This window comes from Nicotiana sylvestris, chromosome 1 (assembly GCF_000393655.2).
Source record: "Nicotiana sylvestris chromosome 1, ASM39365v2, whole genome shotgun sequence".
NCBI lineage: Eukaryota > Viridiplantae > Streptophyta > Magnoliopsida > Solanales > Solanaceae > Nicotiana > Nicotiana sylvestris.
In genome coordinates this window covers 130,945,369-130,956,982 of record NC_091057.1, presented here as the reverse complement: position 1 = coordinate 130,956,982, position 11,614 = coordinate 130,945,369, and the positions used below count along the sequence as shown (strand labels likewise).

General features: G+C 32.8%; 1 long non-coding RNA gene across 1 annotated transcript; it reads left to right on the top strand.

The window, feature by feature from the left end:
* The first annotated feature begins 5,417 nt into the window (after positions 1-5,417).
* LOC104224310 (uncharacterized) lies at positions 5,418-7,704 on the top strand. The gene is made up of 3 exons (XR_710322.2): positions 5,418-5,546; positions 7,449-7,565; positions 7,667-7,704. It is a non-coding gene; the product is annotated as an uncharacterized lncRNA (long non-coding RNA).
* Positions 7,705-11,614: the final 3,910 nt, after the last annotated feature.

The following is an 11,614-nucleotide window of genomic DNA, read 5'->3' as shown; positions in this document are numbered from 1 at the left end:
TTCCGGATATAAATTATATTCAGCCCAACTATTCAAGTTCAAAGAAAAGAATAAAAATATGATTCAAACAAATACAACATATATATGCCAAAGGATGAATTGTATATGAAACTAACAAACATGATTTATGAAGGGAAGAAGTATTTTTGAACAATTTTTCATTATTTAATTAGTGCAAATCCTATTTCTAATTGTCATTGATATAAAGTGTTGCAATTTGTATATCTCATCTTATTCTCATATACTTGCTTTTAATCTAATAGGCCTAATTATTTATTTAAGATGGTAAATAGGCATCAAATTGATAAGAAAGGGAATTATAAATCGATTAATAATATTGCCTTACATGCAACATAGTTTGTATGTCTAAAACATTCATAGCATTTTAACATCATAATGAGATACATCAACTCATCATCCCTTAATGGTTATATATATACCTATTATCACGCCATATATGAACGTATAACTCACATCATTCAATCCATAACTAAATCAGGTAAAACTAGCAATATGGTTTTTTTTTGACATTTTTATACTACTCTTTATTCAACTAACAACATCTAACCTTAATCCACAACCAAACAATCGAAATACACTAACCATGCATTTTCTTGACATTTCAGAATACTCTATACCTGACTAACAATGTCATAGGACTTAACTAATAGCCAACTTCATGTCATGTTCCCTATATTAACAATTCAATCATAACTATACTTTAATGAAAATTTAGAATGGAAAACATTATTACAAAGTTTTATATGAATTTCAAATAAAGACAATTAACTCATAACTATCAAATTGAATTCACTACTAGTTAACTAACATGAAACAAAAAAATGAAATTTAAACTAATGAACTTGGACAAAATGAAAAATAGAAGTTTGCAATTCAAGCTTCATTGATTTGTCATGCTGAATCTTTTTTCCAACATAGAATTTAAGAGATAAGTACCTGGAAATGAAGGTAGAAGAAGTAAGTTTTCAGCAGTTGCAACATTAACAAAATCAGCAGAATAGCAGTATTTAGCAAGTCTGAACCAGACCCGTTAACCCAGATGAACAGTGACAGTAACTTGAGGGAAAATTTCAGATTTCAAACTGAACAATATCCACAAACAAACAACGGACAGATTCTAGAACAACATTTTTTTTTAGATTTTTCAGTTTCTTTCCTATTTCAAATTCAGCTTCCTGATTTTCTGTTTCTGTATTTGTATCTGTGTCAGATTGTGTGTGTGTGTGAGTGTTCTCTTTTGGTTTCTTTTCTGTTTCTTTTTCCTCTTCAAAATCTAAATTTGTCTCTCCTCGCACTCTCTTTTTTCTTCCCTTAAAATCTGATCTAAATCTGATTTTTCCTTTGAACTCCTGATTTTCTCTCTTTCCTTTCTTTTCTGTCTGAAAAAGGCTCTCCTCTTCAAATATGATTTTTTCTCTCTCAAATCTCCTGAAGTCTCTCGTTAAATCAGTCCAGCTCCCTGTATTTATACAGGGCTGGTCCTATACTCTTTTAGTGCTTCTTGGACCCTTTTCTCCTTTTAAAATCAAAAAGTTTCCATTAAAACTACTTTTGAATACTTTAAATCCTATTGAGTGCTATTATCCTGTTTTTCAGCAGCCCATTACCCTTTGTTTCCCACTATCCTATTAAATTAAAACCATTAACAAACCACTTTCAGCCCACTATTATGTCACATTACCCTTACTGTTTTATCCCAGAAAATGTCCCAGATTTCCTACTGTAATTACTGTTATTACTGCCTTAAATTCAGAATCTAACAATACAGATTTTAAAATCTGTTTAAGCAGCTATAACCAATCCTAAAGTTTTGGACTGAATCCTAACTAAGAATGTAACCTTCTAACACAATTACATCTAATCAACATTTGTAAAATTACACTGAATTCAGAACTAACATCATAACAACATATCAATGAAATCATTATAACAATTCAGACTGGACTTAAACATTGAATCAAGATCAAACATACACAGGAGCATTGTCAATATACTGACAATGCCCTGTTCAGAAAACAATATATACACACCATTGACAAACTTTCTGAATTATTAAACGAGAATCAATTAATTGGGAAGAACTAATTGACTGAGTTCAATGACAATAAACAATTCCAAACAGATAAACAGGGTATTACAAACAGCATTAATGGCAATAAGAATTTACAAAACAACTAATCGACGAACTTAATCGAGTCGATTACACATATTATGAACATTCATAAACAACAGAAACAATAGTATAATTCTGATCAAATAGACGAGTATGAGACAGTATAACAGAATTGACTAGAAAATCATGAAAAATTAAACAGACTAATGAAACAAACATAGAATACATGTAGAATACACATAAGAAACAGAAAAAATACCTTTGAATCCTTCAATTTTATTCCGACTCGGACTCAACTTGGATTCGGACTTTGTTTGAAATCAAACAGACCTTAGTCGAAGTATTTTCCACTGAAAATACTTCGACTAAGGTCGATTAAACCTCAATCTTTATCTAATTTGGGCAAAATTCCAAAAGTCTGGTATTTCTAGGTTTTTTGAAGGTTCGATTTGGGACTTAACCATTTTTGGTCAGATTCGGGGGGGGGGGACCAAATATAAAACACGGGTGAGGGTAGCCTAGGGGTCATTTGGTGTCAGTTTAGAACGGATCTGAGTTTGTTCTTGTTTGGTCCGAATCTTCAAAAGAAGATTCGAGAAGCTCGGAACTGATTCGAGCCAAACAAACTTCAGATCCATAACGAGGCATGCTAGGGGGTACTATGGTGTTATTTTGGAAGCCATTGGAAAGGTTTGAGTTTTCAGACCCACCTTCGATTTAGTATTCGAAGAGTTGGGGTCTGATTCGAAGGAAACTAAGGTCAGATTTGTGTAGAGGATGTTCAGGGGGTTCTAGGGTGTTATTTTGGTGACCGGCGGCGTTGATGCCGTCGGGTTTCAGGCGGTGGGATTCTAGGGCGGCTAGGGTTAGGGGTGGGGTTTGGGGATGATGATGAACAGTGAGAGGAGGGGGGTGTTCAGTTAGGGGCCGGGGTAGGGGCTTGAGCCTTATATAGGGGTGGGGTGGATTGATCTCATCCGTTGGATCAATTAAGATGCACGGTTGAGATCAATCCACTTATCCAAACGACATCGTTTGATTTAAGTTGGGGAAAGGGGTCAACCCGGGGTTGAAATGGATCGGGTTTGGGTGAATTTTTAAGACCGTGGGATCAAGATGGATGAACGGTTCAGATCTAGTTGCCCTTAAACGTCGTCGTTTCATTTATGCAGAAGCTGAACTGGACCGTTTGATTGCAATGAATCAACGGCTCAGATTTGAGGTATCTCATGCGGCGTCGTTTAGGCTTGTTCGAATTGGACCGGACAGGGGGATGTTGGATTGGGCTGTGGGGGGGGGGGGTAATTTGATTTGGGCCTGAATTTTAATCCAGGTCCAATTTTTATTTTACAACTTATATATTCTTTTTTTTATTCTATTTTATTATTTATCATTAAAAAATCCTAACAAAAATTATAAAACAATTTTTAACCTTACACAAAAATATTAATCACTTCATAACAACTATTCAACATACAGATAAAACATTAATCACACAGTGGAATATAAAAAATAAATAGAACGAAATGCATATTTTGGTGATTTTATTTAAATTATCTTTCAAATACATAATTAAATCCTATATGCATGCAACATGTATTTTATTTTAATTTTCATTTTATTATGACAAAGTAAACATTTACGGACATAACACAAATATTTAACACCACGCAAATTCAAGAATTACACAGTAAAAGAAATTTATTTTATTTTTTGATTTATTTTGGAGTAGTTTTCGTAAGGCAAAAATCACGTGCTCACAATACGTAAGAAAAATAACTATTAAAACAAGACTAACAGTTAAAACAAAACTATTTTTGGGTATTTTTCAAGATTAAAAAATGACTACAAAATATCAATGAAACTATTTTTTTTTGTAATTTTCATTTTCTTGTAATATAATAAAGTAAAAGAGTAAAAATTAGTTGAAATAGCTATATTAGGCCTAAATTAAGTATTTACGTGCTAAAATAAGAAAAATTTTGGGGAGGGTAAAAAATTACATGTCTACAGGTACTAGTCCATAAATATCGGGTATTTTAGCTCGGGCCGTATTTTATCCCAAAATATTTAACTTTGATGAAAATTCTTTTTCTCCAATTTACTTACCCTCTCACCTTCACGAATTTCCTCATCACTTGTTTGAAATAGCAGAATGCTTATAATATCCAAATAATCTTGTCCTTGAACTAAGGTCAATTATCTTACGACAATTTCACGTATAATAATAAATGATGTAACATCATCGTAATATAATACTGCGGAGCGTAACATCATCGTAATGTAATACTGTAGAGCATAACATCGATATAATACTGCGGGGTGTAACATCATCGTAATATATTACTGCGGGGTATAACATCATCGGAATATAATACTGCGAGGTATAACAACATGTTACTTGGTCTTTATCCAGAAGATCCGAAGATTCCATAACCATCTTCATTTTCCTTCTTTCCACGTTGATGTCAAGAGAAGGAATCATCCAAATCGTATAATAATTGGGTGGTAGATTCCTTCTTATTACATTCATTGACATCCTCTACATTTATTACATATTTATGTTACCACATTTACTAGTATTCATTGAATAAACGTGCTATTTAACTCTATCAAACGTTGTTCACCACATCGATTCCTTAACACATTTGATCCTAAATTTATTATTCTTAACTAAGATTCATCCTATATCTCATCATTAATTAGTTTAACTAAAATGTTTAACACCTTTTTGGTCAAATAATATTTTCTCACAGTAAATACTAATGATGGTATACAAGGATTGGGATTCTCTTCAACATTTATATTTTCTTAGTCAAAATCGCCCTATAAAAAAAAAGTCATTATTGTTTATTCTAGCAAAACCCTTATCATAGCCATCCGTAGTCATTGATCTTTAAAGCGTATTAACACTACTTGAAAACGAATTTATTGGAATGACTTTTGGGCAATGATTTTGTAACTGTTACAATAGATCATATTTTGGAACGGTTTCAACCGTCTCAATAGAGTCAAAAAGCTTTTGTCATACTTCTGAACAATAACCGTTCCAATAGCGTATTAACTGTCACCATAAGTATAGATGTGGAGACGGTTTTGATATGCGATACAATAAAGTTATTCGTGGGAACTGTTTTGTGAAATAAAAAGCTATCGGGATGGTTTAATTTTTCCTCCTTACTTTTCCTCCCAGGTATTTATTAAAAAACAAAATAATGGACCCCACTAATATTTTAATAACTCTAAAACACAAAACTAACCTAGAAGACATCGACTTCACTCTCAGACAACGATTCTCCTAAAATCTCAAACACCCCTCTCTCTGTTCATCAACCTAGAACACACCGACGAACTTTGTTGACCACTCCGGTGAAGGACGATCATTATTGGCTAACATACCACAATCTCCGAGGTAGGCTTTCGGGTTTTTACCTGTTCGATGTTTGCTGTTACTGTTCGATTTTGCTTTCTTCTTCCCTAGTCTGAAAAATTATTTCATTGCTCCTTCTATTTTCTTTTTTTGATAATATTTCTGATAAACCCATTATTTTGCTTCTGTTTTGCTTGTATTATGCGATATATTTTATGATTTTTAGTTTGCGAAATTGGGGGATTTATTTGTTAGGTTTTGATTTTGTGTTAGAAACCATGAGATTTGATGTTTGCTATCAATGTTCGATGTTCGTTGTCTTGTTCGTTATTCTGAAAATCGTTATTCTGTATTATACGTGGGAATGCATGGAGTAAAGTTTATCGAAAAATGCTATTCATGAAAGCGAATACTTGAAGATATTAGAGGAGTTGATGGGGTTCCCTCGAGCATCTTCAAAATTGGAAATAATACGTGAACCCCCAAAACACATCGAGAGAGTGCTCTACTGAGATGGCCGGACCGCTTTCTCACCCTTTTATCATCGACTTGCCTCATGTCTGTAATTAGAGACTAGCATAGAAGGTCCTAGGTTATTTATCTTGAACTACGTGTTATCTTGGATATTTGTATGTTTGGTTCCTCATCCAGAAAATATAGTTTTTGCTCACGGTATTTGACTAACATCATTCGATGATCAATTAATTAAATATGCTCCTTTGCTAATCTTTTCTATGCTAAGAGGGGAAGTTCATGTATTCTTTTACTCCCAACTTTAAGTTAAGAATTGGTTATTTTTCATTTAATTTTTGTAAGATAATCACTTGATTAGTTTCAAGTTGTGACTGATTAAATGAGGCACAAACTCTTAGTAATTTCTATTTAATAGAAGAGTCATCCCATGGTCGACCAAGGTTATAATTGAAATCTAGTCCAGTCTATTTCCTATTTGATATATTGCACAAATGCTCTAAAAATCCTTAATTTGATTGTTGACACTAACGTCATTACTGCACATCCCATGATACTACGAGTCACTTATTTGTACTGCCCGAGTAAAGAAAGGTCTTATGTCTGTAGTAGCACGAGCTCTTTTAATTATGAGTTATCTCGTTGGACTCATGTTTTACTACTTCTTTTAGCTCTGTTACAATCCTTAGTTGTCAAATAGGGTTTTACTATTTTGGCACCATTGGCTAACACATTCAAATTATGTTATTGTGATACCACTACGTTATTATATGTTCCAATTATGTGGAGTGTTGTATTTCGTAAAACTGGAAGTACGTATCTAACATTTCACTACCTGGTGAAAATGATGTGCTTGAGCTAGGCCAATTTCCAGTCAGCTATAGAAATTCAACTAAGTCAATATTTTTCTTTTCTATCAATAAAACTATGAATCTCGACACTAAGATATACATAGGATGAACTACTGGAAGAAGTCTTATTCAGTTAATACATAGCCATAGACAGCTTGGAGATAGAAACTTCGGTTGAGAAACTACAATTACAGTGTTTGAGATGTGGAAAATTTGGGATAATTAGCTCTTGCAGAAGCTGTTTCTATGCTAGAAAACAATGTTTTAGCTCATGATTTGTGTATCACAGAGTCCATTTAAAGTGTAACACATCTGCTATCTCACCTTTGCTTGTTTCCTTTAATGTTCACTGGCCATTCTCTCATTTGCATTAGGTGTCATTTGTATCTCGTTTGATATCAATATGTATTACCATCATTTAGAACCTTGGGTGTTTCCTTGTAACAGCAGTTTGGATCTTAATACTTGCCAACTCAACTTTACTTGTTGGGAAATCTAAGCTCATAGTTGTTTTGAGTATTCATGTCTTATTCGTTAACTGTTCGTTCATTTAGATAATGAGCATGTGTATATGTATATGTGGTAGATCACCAGGAATGCTAACTTACTTTCATGTAACTAGGAAAATGATAAGGAAACTTTGGATCCTTTATCAGCAAAGGAAGTCTTTGTAGCTACAAGAAAAAGAAAAGATGGGCGATCATACAAGTGCTCGGATGAAGATACAACTAGTAAAATTGTGCGAATTATACTTAACTGAAGTTATATCGAGATCAATTATTTGTTTTTATTAGTTTACTTTTTATTTACTTGTTCTGATTGTTTGAATTTTCTTTGAAGGCTGCAATAGAGGAAATTGAAGCATATCAAAACGAAAATGGCAATGAGTCCGTATATGCATTTGTATCTGTCATGGGACCTGAACATCCGGGACGTCTGAGATTGTATGGACGAGGGGCTATAAGAACTTCTTTGAGAGAGAAAGTAGGATGTTTTGAATCATCTTCAAATACTACAAATTATCTACAAAAAATGGAGGAGAAGATACAAAGAATGGAGGAAAAAATTGAGGAACAAAAGACAATTATCCGTCAAGAAGATGTTGTAGATGTCCTTGCACGACCTCAACATTCAGGAATTGATATTGATGCTAACATTATTCTAGCGACATTGGGTGATAATTCTCCAGGGGAAGCTTCTTCTGCACAACAACCAACTTTGCAACCAATCCGTTGTCCATCTACCGATAGCAACAAATAAGGCCAACTCATTCCAGGTATTAATATTGCTTATTTAAAATGAAAAAGTACTGATTTAATATTGCATGAAATAAAATCCCTAAAGTTGATAAAACAAATTAGGGTCTTGATCCATATATATATATATATATATATATATATATATGCGAATGTTGGTGGTCATCTGATGTTTGTGATGTGGTTGAATTTGTCAACTGCCTTGAACATAGTTGATTCACCGTTCTTCTAAACTTGTATAAATCCTTATTGGGGAGTCTTCTTTTTGGTTTTGCAGGGCCTTATGTTATGTCACCAAAACCATTGTCTCTTTGCTTTCCTCTTCTCTTTTATAAATACTGATTTTGTGAATTCATTCCTGTTACATGAGATCGTGAAGTAATTGAGTGGCTTTAACGATTTTCAAAAGGACATGTTTAGAAAATATTGGTTAGGTGATTGCTACATAGATTTTGAGTTGGCTAGTAAAGGTGGGGTTGTTCTTTTGCTAAGAAATAAAACGAGTAAGAAAATTAAGAGAGAAAGCGAAAGTTGAGAGACTTTGCTTGTTCCTAAGCCATAGTATGTTCAGTTGTTGGGTATAATGTTGTTTTTCGTAATAGCATATTCTGCTGTTGTTTTGGTTCAATAGTTGTCAAACATAATATTGTTTAGGTGATGTTGTTTTGGTTCAGTAGTTGTCAGTCGTAGTAGGTTCTGCATAGTTGTATTTACAAATGATGTTTTGAGCGGGTTGAAAATTTTGCGATAGTCATATTTACAAAGGAAACTTTGCCGAAAAATTTAAGAATTTAGAGAGTGAAAATTTTCGAGTTATCAAATTGGTCATTCAATTACTTTGTGATTCAATTATTAGCAGTCATATTGTTAAGCATTAATGGTGAAATGCCAAGATTGACACCCATGCTAGTAAAGGCATCTGAATATGTGGTTGCATTAATCCTAGAGTAGACAGTACTGGAGGCATCATCATTTGAGATTCTATGTTTCTTGCATTGCTTATCAACTGAATTTGTGCTTGAAGCTGCTTTAAGTATTTTATGACTCAATTATCCTAAATATTTTTTTAAAATTATTTCTCATTGTCTTTTGTAAGTGCAGCAATTCCGGATGAAAGCAATGACAAAGATCTTACTTGAGTGTTGTTGATCGTTGTTAGACTTTCTATTATTATGTTTAAGGATATTTTAGTTTAGAACTTTTTGCATGCAAACTTGTCTATTTTGACTTTTGAATTGTTGACCAAACAATGTATCCACATTTTGTTTTGTACATGGATAATGCTAGTTGAATATGGTGGTGTAAACAATTTTATAGAATAGGAAAATATTTCTTATTTTGCTTCCATAAATATCAGAAATTATAATTTGTTGCAATAGAGAATATAACCGTTCCAATAGACCTAGCAAATAATAAGAACAACCCCAATAACCTTTCCTATATGTCACAATATTCGTTGCAATAGGGTACTGATAATTGTTCCAATATATCATAAAAATCGTTGCAATATATCATGCAAAACCGTTGCAATAGACTTAAAAAATCAGTTGTATTATTTTACCAGGACGGTTTATAACCGTCCCAACAGAAAAGAAAAACTGTTCCTATAGAGAGAACAATGGTAGCAGTCCAAACCGTTACAATATCTCTATCTATGAAGACGATTTTCAAACCTTTGCAAATAACCGTTCCAATAGACCTATTGTAACGCTGAATCCCGGAACGCGTCCAAATCGGTCCCAATAGCCCTATAGGGGCGGTTAGCATATCTATTGTGATGGTTTTCGAAGGGTTGTCATAATTGTAATTTCTAGTAGTGATATAAAGTGAATATTGCAAGATATAAAGTGTGAATGTGATATGTGTCTCAACTAAGGGTGGCAAACATGCAGGTCGGATCGGATATGAGCGGGTCAAAATAGGTAATTTTGAAGATAAAAATCCGGATAAATTATTTGATCTGACCCATATCTGAGACGGATAAAAAACGAGTTTTCCGGCGAATAATATGGATATCCATATTATCCACGGCTTGTTGAATATGATCACTTTTGGGAGAATTTCTAGTCTCCCAAACTTGAATAACCCCAAATTTGAGACTTTACAAATGTAAAAGTTAAACACATTAGTTATCCATTTAATTAACTATTTTTAAGTGAATAATATAATTCTTATCCATATTTGACCCGTTTTTAAAAAATTCATTATCTAATCCATTTATTAATAGATTATATGAGTAGATAATATTTTCTTTTAACCATTTTGGCAGTGAGACATTAGCCTTCTAACACTTAATTGTCTCTCCGTGAGTCGACTCCCTGTTTCATCTTCTCATTTTAAAACATTGCTTTTAAACTGAGATGGCCGAGAAGTAGCAGAAGTTATAAGCAAAACAAAATATCTTTAAGAATTGAATGATATCAACTTATTAGTAGGATGAAAATTGAAAACTCATTCTTATCACATTGTAGCATTAGTTGTGCTCTTTATGATAATTGTTAAAGCACTTAAACCTCATGAAGGTCTGGGTGGTCACCCACATCATATAATATCACGCTGACTAAGAGAGAAAATCCACGTCATATTTTGTCCTTTTGGAACCAATTTTTCGATTAATTTCTTCAGATCAAGGATTAGGTTGGTTATGCTTTTGTCTGACATGCTTTGATCTAATTAATTTGGTTCTCATTCGTGAAAAAAGAAAATTAATTCACTCCAAATTTAATTTTTTTTAAGAATAAATCTAATCAGAAACTTAAAGTAAAATCACTTTCAATATGATCCATCTCTCATCTAACTCTAAGTAAATGAATCGGTAGACAAACCAACTTATATGAGATCCATATTGATTGTGAATCTTGACACATGAGATTGTGGTTCATTTCTGTTTCGTTTAGTGTTAGGTGCAAAAGATTTTGATTCTCTCTTTGAGTAATTAGGAATCATTGAACTCCGAAAGTTTTTGATAGTAAAAATAATTTAATTATTAATTTATCCAGAAACAGGATTGTGATTTCAAATAATGTCTGTAACGTCCATGTATTTCAGGAACCATTATATCATATGATAAATTTATTCATTTGGCGTGTTTACGTCGAATTAAATTACTTTACATAATTAGTGATAAAATTGAGGTAAGAAGATACAATAATCAACTATAGTTAAGTGATAATTGTTTAGGTAAAGACACAACATGTCGTAAAAGTACTGAATTGTTTAATCCCCCCCCCCCCCCCCGTCCGTGAATTGTGACGTCAAAAAAAGGTAGGAAGGCGTTGCGCAATAAGCCAGAAGCTCATACCCAATAAAGGTAAATATTTATTTATGGATAGTATTTACAAATCAATAAATAATATATAGTATTATTATTATGCATTCTTATCACTTAATTCCTTCGGTCCACAATAAGTGACCAATTTTTTTTTTTTATTTTGACCCAAAATAAGTGTCCATTTATATAATCAAGAAAAAATTCAATTTATTTTCCAAAATTACCCTTTATGTACATATCCCTAAAAAACTTTTTACACTC